This window comes from Bactrocera neohumeralis, chromosome 3 (assembly GCF_024586455.1).
Source record: "Bactrocera neohumeralis isolate Rockhampton chromosome 3, APGP_CSIRO_Bneo_wtdbg2-racon-allhic-juicebox.fasta_v2, whole genome shotgun sequence".
NCBI lineage: Eukaryota > Metazoa > Arthropoda > Insecta > Diptera > Tephritidae > Bactrocera > Bactrocera neohumeralis.
The window spans coordinates 76,146,578-76,162,255 of NC_065920.1; the positions used below are offsets into that span (position 1 = coordinate 76,146,578).

Genomic DNA, 15,678 nt, shown 5'->3' on the forward strand with positions numbered 1-15,678 from the left:
AATTAGGCTCAATTTTTTTGTGAAAATTTCTGAAATCGAAGAAAAATACAGTTTTAACTTCAACTTATAACTACAAATTATTATTGCGAAATCTGCTTGAATCCCTACATGATTGCCCACTCGACATTTCTTAAGGTATTAACAAACATATTAAACGCAAAACAACAATGCTTCAAAAAATTAACACCACAATTATTGAATTATTGCATTTTGCGATACAATCTGTTGCTTTTGCGTTGAAATATTTGCACAACTGTTGGGTGGGCGCACAATGGTTTTGCTATTGTGTTATTGTTATTGTTTTTGTTTGCGGAAGTAGTGTTGGCATTGCATTGTGTGATTCCCAATATATGCCAGTGTGTGTGTGCGTGCAGCCAAAAACAGTTAGCTGAGAAAGAGATAGCCTTCGGTTGGTTGTGTGTTGGAGCAAGAGAGATTTATAGGGCTGTTCAAAGCGCCAGAAACAACCGTAAAGTGGACTCATCAATAAGTACGATTAACCCGTCGTGGCTCAACACAATTATTAGTCACAATGGACAGGTGTTTCACACAGTTGACAGTCGTTCAATAACCCCCATGACGCCAATCACTACTTCAATATTCATTATTTTCTCAATCCGTGCGGTTTATGGAATTTGCGAACTTTTGTGAAATACAAGAAGTCGCGTATTTTCTACAATAAAATTTTTTTTTATCATATATTTTATTTTTTTTTAGTTGTAGTTCTTTCGTATTCATGTGGAAGAACTGGTTTGAAAACTGGTCAGTGGCTGCCGAAAACCACTTTAATTAAAATTTAACAATTTTATAATTATGTATAACTAGTCAGAGCAGCTAAGGTTTTCCTGTCAGCAGTCACAAAAATATCTCTCCAAATTTCTTCAAGCATCGTGCTTCACTAAATTGTTTACAATAAAAGCAAATAGTACAAATAAGAGAAGTAGAAAAGAAAATCATCATAAAAGTACACTCGTTTGAAACAAATTAAATCGTTTTTGACAGCAACACACACACACATGCGTATGACAATTGACAGCAACATTAAAAGTAGTGACAATTTTTATGTCGTAAAAGCCTATTTGTCTCACAAGCCCCGGTGCTTTACTGGTCTTTTTCGGCTTTTATTGCATTTTTTGTTGTTTCATGTCACTTCTTCCTTTCGCTTAGCGTTAAAAATGAAGTTTTCGCCGGCAATTAAATGAAAATGTTATCTGCGCTTTATGTAGCAAAATCTTACATTTCAAACTTTATTTGGTTTTTATGGCTTAGTGACGGCATTGTGACATTCATCATAAACGTAAAAGAGTTCATTAAACATAAAGTAAGTGGAAAAAAAGTATTTTAACATAAAAAAATCAATAATAACAAAATTATATTATAAAATAAACAAAGAAATTAAGGCAAATGTTGGAAGTTCTCTCATAAAATCAGATACTTTTGAAATAATGTGAAACCTTTTCTACCCTTTCACCGCTATAACTTTGGTTTTTACAGCCTCTGAATACAACGCTGTGGTCTTAAGCTGGAGCAACATTTTTTGCTATAAAAAATTAAAAAAAAAAAAAATTTTCACATCCATAATTTTGCTTAAGGCGCCAATAAAGTTACTATATCCAGAGCTTTTTAGGCTCAGTTAACTAAAGTTTTCCCAAAACAAAAAAGGATTACTCGGCTCGCGGTGTCTGCGCCAGTAAAGAAGAAGAACTAAAGTTCTTAACTTGATACCTTATAAAAGCTCTAACGAAGCCTTTTTCATTGCTTTAAACGACCTTCTACAATATTCTCAATAATAGGAGATTATTCCTCGACGTGGACGATTCATTGAGAAGTGAAGACATTTTTTCGTTAAGAAGTGAGGATTTATTCTTTCACAAAATTTCTGTTTATGAAAGGAAGTTTGCTTAAAGCATGGTTACTTGCCCTTAGAAAGATGTATCTCGCCGCCATGGTAGGCAAAATGACTTGAAACCGCCAAGTAGACCCACATGTGATCAGATTTCATAGCTAGCGGGACGCAAATTGTCAAAGCTGTGAAGAAGAAGGCGAAGTGGAATCGTCTTTAGTAGACACTTTCTTCCAAACTCGCCATCTTTTGTCAAATTGAGCTTGAAACACTTTCGGTGAACGTGGGATGGATAACAGATGCCTCAATAAATTTGTGGTATGCTCAAAATGCTTCGTCGATCTATAAGAATCTGTGATCCAAAATCTATGAGCCTTCTGGAAATCGCAAAGGACCAGCTTCACAGCTGTCCAAGTGGAATACTGTGTTGCTTTTGGTGCCAAGTTCAAACCTGCTACCAAACCAAACCTTCGTAAAGTGTGGAAACTTGAAACTACTTCCTACTGACATACTTTTAAGCACATTTGAAGCAGGATGACAAACCTCAACCAAAGGACAGTGGACCCACAGATTAATCTCGGACATCCATGCGTAGATAGATAGATAACATGGAGACCTAGGCTTACACCTAAACCAAACACCGAGTGAACATTTAGGCTTTAGTAGCTATCTGTTCCGATTCCATCACGACTTAAGTCCGTACTGTCCGACATATACAAAGTGCATAGAAGACTCTGAGCACGTATTTTTTCAAGCCTTCGTTTTCAAATGTAAGGGAAAAGTTAGAAAATTCACTTGGCGGTAGTTTTTCGGTACAAAATTTGACAGCACTCAGTCCTCCGATAAATGGAAAGCTGTCAACGCAGCGTCAGCTCTAATAATGACAAAACTAAGACATAGAGAATATATTAGTCGTCAGTGAGTCCGTATGATAGCTGAGACTTTTTCTTTCCCATGAAGTAATACTCAATCCGGTGATCCCGTGTGAGAGATATAAGTTGAGAGTAGGTTGGGTTTAGCGGATTAAAGTTCCGCACTCCAGTTTTCGATGCTTGCTCCTATTATAAAAAATAAGAAAAAACATATTTGAAGTAACTGTAAGTAATTACGGCAGGTAATCAATTTACATATTATTATACTTTTTTGCGTTGATAAAGTGTCTGCAAAATTGAATGGATTTAACACCACAAACAATTTCTGTCAATATCTGGTCTTAATCAGTGGGAACCATAATTGCTTTGAGTTAAAACGTATTGATTGCGAACCCAGCGAGTCACGGCTACCGAAACTCTCATGCATTCGAAGACACTAATGCAAGAGTTTCGGTTAGAATTGTCAATAGAGTCTAAAGAAATTCATAGAAACTTTAACGGAAATCTCTGGTGGCTTGCAGGGAGTTGTTTGAATGATTTTTTTGGCAACTTTTGAGGATGAGAAAAGAGTAAAGTCCATCGAAGGCTGTTTGCAAATAAATTTTTGATTATAAGGATGAGCGGCTATTCGTTTTAGCTTATATATTTAGGATATAGTATAGTTATATTATATAGTAGTATGATTTAATTTTCGCTATATTATGTTTTGAGCCTATCACAAACTTTGCCAGTGCATTGCCTTATTATTTCTATATTTTTATTCACCTGTAAACCTGTTGGCTGCCACATTGAGCTCAGTATTGCCAAAAATTCTACCAACCTGCAAAGAAGTAATAAAATAAAACTTATTATTGAGTTTTTAATGGTTTCGCTCAACATTTATAAATAAAAATAGAAATTTCTAAGCACTTTTTATTTTTCAATGTATACATTTTATAAGTAAAAAAGAGTTAAGCGGCGACTTTTAAGGCCTTTAACCAAAACTAATTCCCATGAATGCTGAAAAGCAATAAATGTGAGAAATCAATAAGACCAAGAACGACTTGCAGTATAAATAAGAATTTTTAAATTTTTTTTTACTTGGAAATTCATTTAGTGTAGTGAAAATGTTTATAGGCTTACCGAGAAGCCGCGCTAAAAGGCCGAACTATCAAATGAATTTTATGCACTTTATGAAATAAACATTTTTATTCATAAATAAACACAGTAAAGTTAATTGTAAAGGTAAATAAAAAGATAGAAAAGCAATAAAAGTTGCCAAGGCGTTGTAAAGTAAAAGGCACGGGAAGCAAGTGAAGGCAAAATTCTCAGTGAGAGGGAGACATTGCATTAGAAAGGGCGGCACTGAGCGGCGGGGAAAGCGCCTAAGTGGCTAGAATTTACATGCTAGGCCCTAAGTAACACATGTGCACACGCATACACAAACCTACAAGAGTCCAGTGAGTAAGTAAGTGCTATATGCAATATGAACTGTTAGGGGGGTACAACGGGCGTATCTAGTTAACGAGGTATAACGAAAATCACCAATTAACATGTGGCAAATGCAAAGTACAAAATGGAATGCAGTGGAAGTGCTGCTGTCATATATGGCTGCGGGCAATACGGGTCTACAGCCTGTCAGCCACCACACGCATGCGCACTACCGGCTGACTGTTGGACGGCTGCGCTGCCAGCTTGGCTATTTGGTTGGCGTTCTAATGCGTTGTGTAACCATTTCTTTATACTGCACCATTGTTGTTGTTACTTTTGTGTCTTTCGTGTGTCACTCGCATGTCAGTTGGTTGAAGTCGTAGAAGGTGTAGGGAGACTGACTTTTTTCTTCCTCCGACACATTTCTGCTACTTCTTTCATACGAATTTACATAGTTGCCAACACATGCACTTATGCGCAGCGGAAGCGTTAGGGAAGTGTCAGCTATATATGGCGCATTCGTTTGCATTTGTTGCACTGAAATGTGAGCCACCGACGCCGACACCGATACAGCTTGGCTGTGGGTTAGTTGAGAGCCCGTTGGACTGTTTGGTTATTGGAGTGTGTTGGGCAGCTGAATTCGCGGAAAGCGCGGACGACCTGAATTCATGATGGATGCATACATATATGTATTGTATATACATATATACATGTGTGCATATTCACGTAACTGCATATTCGTTTTTGTTCGACAGACATGTGTGAGTTCCACAAACAGTTACTTCCTACTAGACACATACATATATTCCAAAAATAGCAGCTTTACTTAGAAAATTGAAAAAGTGTGAAATATTTTTGTTGCTGTTGGCAAAGTATTGGTAAAATTTATTAGCTGTTGCTGCCAAAGTACTACAAGAATGTAAAGAATGCGCCTCTTGCTGTAAAACTTCTTTAAAGGGATGGTTATTGGGTAGCCATATCGGGTAGTGTGCTAGTTAGAGGTCTCAAAAATTTATTTAATAATTTTTTTAAATTTTTGAGATAATTACATTTTTTTCATACAATTTTTAATACCCATAAAATGTGTCAAATAAAATATTTCTAAAAAAAAATTTAGCTTTTCTGAAAAATTTCACATTTGGAGGCTACTAAATTTTTTTTATTAAATTTTTAATACCCTTAAAATATGTAAAATGAGTAAAATTAATAATTTCTTAAACATTTTTAGATTTTTCTCAACGAAAGTGCCTACTTTAACCTTTTTTTTCGTATATTTACGATTTTGTTGTATTAAAAATGGCACTTTAAACCTTATTTTCCTTAATTCCTTATTAAAAAGCATTGCCAACAATTACATGCCGCACAAGAGTAAATTTTTATTTTCATAAAACGCACTTCAATGCGTTTTCTTATGTAAATAGCGAAGTGCAATGCCATTTTTGGTATTTTAAAAATGTCAATAGTTGACAAAAAATTAAAAAGACACAAAACTGAAAGAAAAAATACTTAAAACAAACTAAAAACCCATACAAAGTAAACATAAGAAGTGCTCGTAGCATGCAATTAACCATTGCGGAAGCGTTTCGCCAGCCGGTTTTCATTTATTCACCATGTTCAACCCCACGCAGCAGTGCATTTCAAGCGACATTTTCGAGCGAAAACCAATTAACTCGCACAACGAAAAAAAAAAATAATATTATTCTCTGTTTCGTGGCATGAAAACAAAAGGACATTTCGAATGCCACACTGGCAACTGAAATGGAATGGCGTGCAAAGCGGCGACTGTGCAGCGAAATTAATTGTAAAGCGCTGAAGAAGCTTTAGATAAGGCAAGGAGTTGCAGGTATAAGTATATATATATATATACATATATGTACATATAAAGCAGGACAGAGCGAATAACAATTAAAATAAAAAGAATTAAAAATTGCAATAAGCACGCTCAGTTGGACTTAAGCAGAAAAATGAAGATAGTGCTGCGAATGCACGAGAAGTACTTATCGAAAATTCCACGAAATTTAGTAAAAATAAAAATTGGCATGAACAGTGGCGGTTAACTATTTTGAATGGCTCGAATTACATGTACTTATGCTTATAAATAACTTTTTAGTTTGTTTTATGGGAAAAGTGTAGCATAAATTGCATTTAATCACTCTTTTAAATTATAGTCGGTGATTGTTGTTCTTCATAAGTTTTTTTTAAATTTGTTTAATTTTTGTCTAAATTTTTGGGAAAAAATCACAGTTAAATGGTCTTAAAAAATTGAAATCTCTTTGTTATTTGTCGAATAACTAAACTAAAACTAATTATCGAATTAACGTGAAATTTTCTGAGAATTTGTTTAAGATATAACACTTAACGAAAATGCAAAAAAAAAATTAATTTTTTGAAAATTCTCACTACCCCTAACCCCTTAAATTTTACAATTCGAACTAAAAACATAAAATTAAAATTTATATCAATATTTTTTTTTCCTTTTATATTTTTTTTATATATTTTGCATCTTTTTTGCTATAAATATTTAGAATTTTTATTTTTTCTAAATAAAATTCGCTACTTTGTTGACCATTTTTTATACAAGCATATAAGTACATTTAAAATTGCAATAATATTTAACACGCGCCTGCAGCATAGGGCTGACTGGCTGACTGCGTGGCTTATTGGCCTACCAAATTAACCTATCCTAACCTAACTGCAAAGAAATTGCTGAAGTTGGGATCCAACCAATTTGTCAATTGCCCGAAAAACGGCTTGTATCGATTGGTTGAGAGAAATGTTATAAAAACACGGTGCTTCGAAAGAAGTCGAGATAGGTGATGAATCCTTGAATAACTTCCTTTCATTGCTATACATAAAAAATAAACTAGGAAGTCAACGTTTTTCGAAACCTGGAGAGGCGGTTGATGCACATGTTTCGGTGATATCTCAATCGGTGTGGAAAAGTGCCTCGACAATTGGTGCAAATATATGCAAAAGTGTATAGATCTTTATGGAGAATATTTTGGTAAAACAAAAAGTGCTTTCGTTAATAACGTTTTTATTTTCTAACCCCGAAATATAAATGGCAACCCTCGTATATGTTTACATATGTACATGCCAATATTTTTACAATATCTTCTTTATTTCACCTCCTCAGTGCAAAACCTTTGTAATCACACAGCATTCCTGCGCCGAGTCTCCATTTTAATGATGATTATTCGCTATTTTCTTTATAAATAAATAGTTCTTTGTTGTCTCTGGCGGTATTTACTTAGGTGCAGGCGCGTGTATATGTGTGTGTATTTATTAAAAACAACTGTAGTCGTTAGCGTGTAAACAGTGGCAACAGAAGCAGGGCAGTAAAAATGATTACATTATTTTTACAACAACTGAACTTTACGTGTGCTTTTATACTAAATAATGAAAATATGTAAAACAGAAACAAAGTATTTAAAGTAAATTGGGGAAAACCACAATTTTGGAGAGGCCATTTGAATGATCGCTGTAAATTTATTATTATTAATCATTTTATGTGTGTATCAGCTGTTCAAATTTGACTCGAACTGCAAACTGAATTTTGAAGTCATCCATCTATGTTGATGATGATGACTTTGAAAAAATAAAGAAATAGTGCTAAATTAAGCTATAGCAGAGGAGCTCAACATCTCTTATGCATCGATGCAACACATTTTGGTTAAAGTTTTGGTTACAGGTTTGGTTAAAGTTTTGGGTATGAAGTATGAGTGCATGGAAAATTCGATTTAGCTTTGAAATGCTTGAATTGGCTCAAAAGAACGAACATCTCTTATGGATCCACGCAACAGATTTTGGTTAAAGTTTGGTTACAGTTTTGGTTAAAGTTTTGGGTATGAAGTATGACTGTATGGAAAATTCGATTTAGCGTTGGCATGCTAATTGGTATTGGTTCAAAAGAAGATTAAATATTTTGCAGGTAATAATAAAGATTTGCATGTACATATGCATTTAGATATAAAATTACGTGAAAATATTGTTTTTTGCTAATCCGGGTCAAATTTGATCAGTTGAGAAATTACAGTATTGGTTTATAAAAATTGCAATAATTTATTTGGAATATATTGGCACCTTATCAAACCGCTAGCAATATTTTATTTCACAAAAATATGTATGTATGTATATATTAAATTGTGGGAAAATGTTATTTTTCGCCAATCCGGCTCAATTTTGATCAGTTGATATATTACTTACAATATTCGGTTTATAACAATTTATTTGGTATGTTTAGGCACCTTATTAAACCACTAGCGATCTTTTATTTCACATTTTGCTTTTTTATTCGATTTTTTAAATTTTTTTACAACCACCAGAGTCTGCTGCATTTTTGCAAAATAATGAAAAATGCATGAATAACAAGCCCAGAAGTGTTTTATTACATTTTTGACCACATATCATTACTAAAAGTAAATATATGTATATGTATGTATACTTAGTTCTCACCATTGAAACGTGTTTGGTTTGTAAATGTGGCTGCATCTTTGGAAAAATGCGAGGTGTGTTAACATAATGGCAAAAACAAAAATAGTGCGATACGTGCAGACAATGAAAAGCATGTTGAAATACTTATATACTATACATACATATATGTATGTATTGATGTGGGCATATATACTTTTATGAACTATATATATATTAGTATATACTAGTATATACTACATTCTTCTACACGTATATCAGGTAAATAATATGAAATCAGAGCAAAACTGCAAATGATATTGAACATTTTTTTAAATAATAATAAAAAACCGTAAAAAAAATGGAAAAAGTAAGAGCGTTAAAAGAGCAACCACTGGCACTGAGTACACATGCTTCCCTACCTACAAACATACATATATATATAAATGCAATTGTCCAAGTGTGCGCCTGAGTTATGGCGTTTGGCTAATGAATGGCGACAACAAAAGCATTCATCAACTTAATATGCTACACTTCATTATTTAAATTGTTTTTGCATTTTGCATACATTTCGCACATTATTTTCGTGAAAACTAAAAATAAAATCGACGCCAAATATATCACACCATTCTTGTAATACAATAACACTTCGGAAACTCAATACCAATAACTCAAATGCAATATTTTTTTACATGAGTGCGTCCTATGCAAATTTTTCTACCAAAAATTTATATTTTTTCAATCAAAAATTTTGGTTTGTAGTCGGCAACGAGTGATTTTTTGTAACCAATTTTTGTTTTATTTCTTAAGACTCAAGGGCATTTCCGCTCATTGGCTCAGGTTAGTTTGCAAATTTATCTTTTTTGTTTTTTTTTGTATACAAAATAGTTTTAAGTTAGTTAAATTTGTCATTAATGGCATTCCAGCGTGCATACCCTTAAGTTGTAACATTTTTTCTACTTAATAGAGTAATAAAAAATACTTTTTCTTAAATATTTTGTTTTAATATATTTATTTTTTTTTTAATTTTAAATATACATACATACATATATATCTATATCTATTTTTTTCGATATATAAACAATGGTTGCAGTTTACGTTGAAACTAAATGCTAATTTCACAATTTTGTGTTTAAAAATTATATAAGCAAGCACTTAAAGTTTTCTATTGATATTTTACGCTGCAGATAAGCTTGCCTAGACTCGATTGTTTGTTTCTAGAACCATTGTATGACATTCCAGGCAATGGCAGAAATTATAATTAATTTCTTGCTATGATTATTTTTCACTTCAAAATATTTTTATTAAGAGGCTATAGTCAATTATGAGTTAAAAAAATTATAATTTAATAAAAAAAGTTGAAGTATTTTTTTTTGTTAAAATTAAACTAAAAGAAATAATGAAAAAAAATATAAATACATTTAACTTTCATATAAAAATTGTAAATTTTTTTTTCAAATCAAAAATTTAATTAAAAAAAAAATTAAAGTATACATTTACAAATTAAAAAATTAAAATACACATTAAATCAACAAGATAAAAATAATTGAAATTTAATATAATAAAATTTGTAAAAGTTCCAATTTTTTTGTTAGAATTAAATTACAAAAACAATAAAAGATATTAATTCTAATAAAAAAAATTTTAGATTTAATTTTTTTAATTTTTAGAATTTTATTATTTTTTTAATTAAAAATTCAATTAAAAAAAGACAAAATAATAAAATTTAATCAAATTTGTAAAAATTACACATTTTGTTGGTTAAAATTAAAAATAGACATTAAAAGTTCCAAATTTTTTTTTTCAAAATTAAACTAAAGTAATAATAAAAAATTATAAATAAATTTAATTTTAATAAAAGAAAGTTGTAAAATTTTTAATTTCTTTTCAAATTAAAATTTAATTTTAACTAAAAATAATTGTAAAAATTAAAATTTAAAACTAATTTTAAATAAACTACATTTCAAATTTTTTTTACTAAAACTAAAATTTTTTATTAAAATTATTTTTTTTAATAATTTCTACTAATTTTAATTTTGGAATATTTTTTAGTAATTAATATTTAATGTATTTGAATATACTTTAATAATAATTTTAAAAAGTTTGTACTTTCTTGTTTCCTTACACGATCTCCAATATGACTTCCAAAAAAAAAAAAATAAAAATAAAATTATCTCAAAACCCAAAAAAAATAATAATTTTAAGAGATAAGTTGAACTCAGGAAACGATCGAAGGACTAGTCAACATTTCGACTTCAGACAAAATGACAGCTTCCCACAAAAATTTTACACTTCAGAGTGGCTTAAAACCTCGAAATGGTTATCAAAAATCTTATTATATCTAGGTATTACATGAGAAATCTAAGAGGCTTATGTAAAAATTCCAAGTCGATCTGTACAGTCGTTTCGAAGAAATTTTCCTCTGAAAACAGCGTGCCGAAAAAGCATCTTTCAATTTTTGTTAGCAGATTACGCTATCTTACGTATCTGAATCAACTTCAAATTTTTCAAAAATATTCTAAAACATACATATGTAAATTAGGTATTTCTAGAAAAAATCGGAAAACGAATATTCTCAAATTCGTGTACAATACATATTTTTGCCCCAAAAAATGATTTTCTGAAACTTACTATTATAACCACCTAAACAATCTAAATTTTACACTCTATAAAAAAATTGGTTTTAAAAATTATTTCCGTTCACCCTAGCAGTAGATTATCTACTAACATACACCGTAATAGCCGCAAACGACTTTAACGACCACTCTAATTATACAGTTAAGTTTCATTTTCCTTCCTTATTTACATACAAACACACACATATACACACAAGCAGCTACATATTTACACTTATTTAATCACAAATATTTTGCTACAAAACGCACGTTTCGTTCCCACATTAAAATTCTTTCAGCTTCGCTTGAACAGCTGTTTTCTCACTGCCTCCATACATTTCAATTATTTTCACAATATTTTGCTCTACTTCATTTGCTTTTATTATTACTAGCCTTTCAAGTGCAGCGTTTTCAGTGTGTTCTATTAGCATTTTTTACAGAATTCTAATAGTTAGCCATTTGCATACCTAAGTTAAGTGTACAAAAAACTGTGAGTAAACTAAAAATGCCAACAAAAACAATAAACATTATATTCAACTCAAAGGTCAGTCAGTGTTTTACGTGTTGCTTTACGCCTCAATTGCGCGGCATTTAAATGAAAATTTAATAAATATTTAAAAATATAAGAAAATGTATATATTTGAAGTATATATATATATACATATATATTGAAGTATATATATGTATAGTATAGCCTGCGTGATTTTATTTTTATTCCCTCATTACTACAATCTCTGCTGTTTTTTGCCCTCGCGCAAATATTTGCGGAATTTTGGCGAATTTAGCTGACGCTTTAAAAATGCTGAGCGCGTCAGAATTCTGCATTAATAACAGTTATTTTAGTTAAATAAGTAAATTAAACAATTTACGCATATAAAGCAATTTTTAAACTTAAAAAAATATGTAGCTACATTTATATGCGGTATATTTTAAAACTGTTAAGTGATAAAATGTAAATAGCGGTAACGAGTTTTTTATCGTTTTACGCTGTTAAAATATATGACTTTATTTTAAATAATTTTCTTCAGTTCAAAATTAATTAATTTGCAACTTAATCGATAAGTAAACATATCGATATATATCGATAATTATCGATAAAAATCTATTATTCATAAATCTATAATATTTTTCAGTGTGAAAAAAGAACAAAGTCTGAGCAAATTCAAAAAATATGTAAGTCTATCGATAAGTATGATAGTAATTTAAGTAATAATATAATGCTTTATCGGATTTATAATACTTATATATATTTACTAATATAATTTGACAAAATTGTGTGAATTTACCTTAAATTATTAACATCTGCTTTTAATTGCGTAATTTATAATATACTCGATATGTAAAAATATCGAAAGTTGAACATGCAAAAGTTTGCGATAACTTTTTCTTGCGAGAGAACAACGATTTCAAACGTAATTCGTACAAAATTAAAAAAAATCGATATATCGATAAATATATTTGTTGCTAATATCTGTATTTTATACAGCTTTATCGATTTTGTAAAGCATATATTTATCGATGTCATTCGATTAAATTATATGACTTTACCTCAAATCATTATCCTCAGCTTATAATTATGCAATTTTTATTATATCGATAAGTATAAATATCGTTATAATACAATTTTCCTAAACTTACTTCAAACCTAGTTGAAATCGAAGAATTCACTTTTAGAGCCTCACAAAACGACGCGTATCTCAAATACTAATGAATATTTTGACGTGAAATTTGGCATAGATATCACTAACAGTACTTTATCGATTCGAAAAAGATGCGAAGTATAAACTAAAAATTCACCATTCAATTTGATCACAGTAGTATGTATATCAACTTTTGATCGATAACTTATAAAATATATAAAATAAATATAAGGGAACTTCATTAATTCAAAATTATTTTTATTTTATGCTTATATTTAAACATTTTATCGATTTTATTTAACTGATATCGATTTTTCGATAATCACAGCGCTAATAAATTAATCGATAACATTTTTAAATTTAAAATTATTATATTGGAGCTTTATTTTTTTAATTTTTTTTACTATTTTATGCTATTAACGATTATCGATTTTAATTGACTAATATCTAATGTTCGAAAATTGCAGCGATAACAAATTAATCGATAATTTTTTGTTGACATTTAATTCATATTTTAGAAAACCTTTCCTGTAGCACGTGAAGGGCAAATTATGAACTTTCGCGCTTTTAAAAAAATAATCAACTACTTTTAATCGATAAGTGCTTTCTTCATTCGAAATGTTTACAATTTTATGCTACTGTTTAACCAATAATATTTTATCGATTTTATTTGACAAATATCGAATGTTCGATAATTGCGGTGATAAAAAATTAATCGATACATGTTTTTTTGACATTTAATTCATATTTCAGAGTACCTTTCCTTTAACACACAAACAGCAAATTATGAACTTTCCCGCTTTGAACTAAATAACACTGAAAATTACACCAAATTCAATCACCAAGCATTAATACTAAATATTAATTGAAAAACCACCCATTCAACTTGCTTTTATTATCCGTTTATTATAAGTGATTTTCAGCAAGGTTATAATTTCTGGCTTACTTAGCACTTTTTCGCCTGCCGTTTATTAATGGAAGAAATGAACAGGCAGTAATTCAAGAGAAAGGCCTGTGAAGCAGCAAAGGTAGATATGTAAGTTGGCAAGCACGCTTTTACAGCAATTTACAACAATTTACAGTAGTTTAACAATTTAAGCGCACCCTGCAGTGAAAGTAATCACTTTCAGCCAGATTTGTGTGATTTTCGGTTTTAATTTTTTAATTTCTTTCTTACTGAACCTTTCCACATGCGGTTTCACTTTCGTTGTTTTTATAAAGAATGTGAGAAACAGCACGCCAGCAATTTCAAGGGAATTCTACTGAAAATAAACTAAATAAAGCGCAATAAAACAAAAGTGAAATTAAGTAAAATGAAACACTCAACAATAATATAAATAAATCGCTGTTTTGACACTAAGTAGCATTTAAGTGTTTTTTCGTTGAGTCTCGTATTTTTTTTGCTGCACGAAAGTATGAAATATTTCGAGTTGGCAGCGTTCAACACTCACACGCCCACTTTAAGGTCAGCACGAATTTGCTATTTAGCATTTTTGTATGTTTTATTTACTTTTCACTTTCATTTTGAGCGCTGGATTCGCTGTGGCAAGTATTTTGTGCATTTTTTTAAATTAAAGTTTTATTAAAAAATCAAAAATAATTTTATATCGTCACCTAAAATGCAAAATTACGTAACATAATTTTTTCATAATTTTTTCATCAGTTTACAGGCGAAGGAAAAACGATGTAATAGAAACCACTCATATAGAAACAAAATTTGAGTTTTGGTTATAAAATGGTTATATATTGGTTATCATATTGGTTATAAAATGGTTATATTGGTTATAAATTATTATGTCTGACAGCAATTTTTAATTTTTTTTTGCCGATATGTTAACTTAAGTGTTAAGATTATAGAAAAATGGCATCTAATAAGAAATTTATTATATTTTTTTTAAGACTAGCTCTCAAGCATAATCTTGCTAACTTCACTATGCAACCCTAAAAGACAAAGCTGCATAAATATTTGCTTTTGATAGCAGCAATGTACTTTTATATATTTGATTTTTCTTAAGGAATGCGTCGACACACCACTCATCAGCATGCCAACGCAAGCCCATCTCGCCTAGCCCTCAGCTTTCTAAGTAAATGTTTGCACTTGAACTGCATTTACACCTGCCTTGAACCTCTGAGTAAGTGGCGGACAGACTGCATTTTTTGATTTTGATTACATTAGACATTTTTCAACGCTACAAGCAGCCACTTTGTGGGCTTCTATTAAGTGGAGAAGAATGTTTGAAATTTTGTGGTGCATAATTGTAAAGCAAACATTTTCATGAAGGCACAGCGGTACATACTTACATATGTTCGAGTAAATAAAGGCAAAGGTACATCGTTGTTAGATTTTTGTTTGAGTATAAATAATTCTCTGGATGCATGTTTGAAAATATACTAAATGGCATACCTAAAAGGCGAATAGCCGAAGAATGTTAATAGAAAAAGGAAAAGTACAGTTTACTTTGAGATATACGGGCTTTATGGCAACCTGAAGTTATGAGAATCGGAGGGGTGAAACTTTCTGTTGTTATTTTAAAATATGTTTTGAAAGAATTTTGAACTTATTTATTTTATTTATAGTATTTTTTTATTTATCAGAAGATATATGTAATAAAGAGTTTTCCACGAAATCTTGATTTTGAACGATCAATTTGTATGACCGCTATATGCTATAACAGTCCAATCTTTACAATTTCTTCAGATATTGTGCATTTTCTTTAGTTAATAATCCATACCAAATGTAATGGAGATATCTTATCAAATAAAAAAGTTTTCCATACAAGCACTTGATTCCGAAAGTTCGGTTTGTATGACAGCTACATATATGCTAAAGCATGCCTATACCGGCGTTTCCGACAAATAATCAGCTTCTTGACGAGTAAAGCACGTTT

The 15,678-nt window shown here is 30.6% G+C and overlaps 1 protein-coding gene across 3 annotated transcripts in view; it reads right to left on the reverse strand.

Moving 5' to 3' along the window:
- LOC126752142 (platelet binding protein GspB-like) overlaps positions 1-15,678 on the reverse strand; it is a 101,927-nt gene that overhangs the window by 37,497 nt on the left and 48,752 nt on the right. For 2 of the 3 annotated variants that reach the window (XM_050462735.1, XM_050462736.1), the window contains exon 2: positions 3,481-3,535. The exons of the other annotated variant lie outside the window; for it this stretch is intronic. The gene's annotated coding sequence lies outside the window, so the exon portion shown is untranslated. The remainder of the gene's footprint in view (positions 1-3,480; positions 3,536-15,678) is intronic. 3 annotated transcript variants of the gene reach the window in all.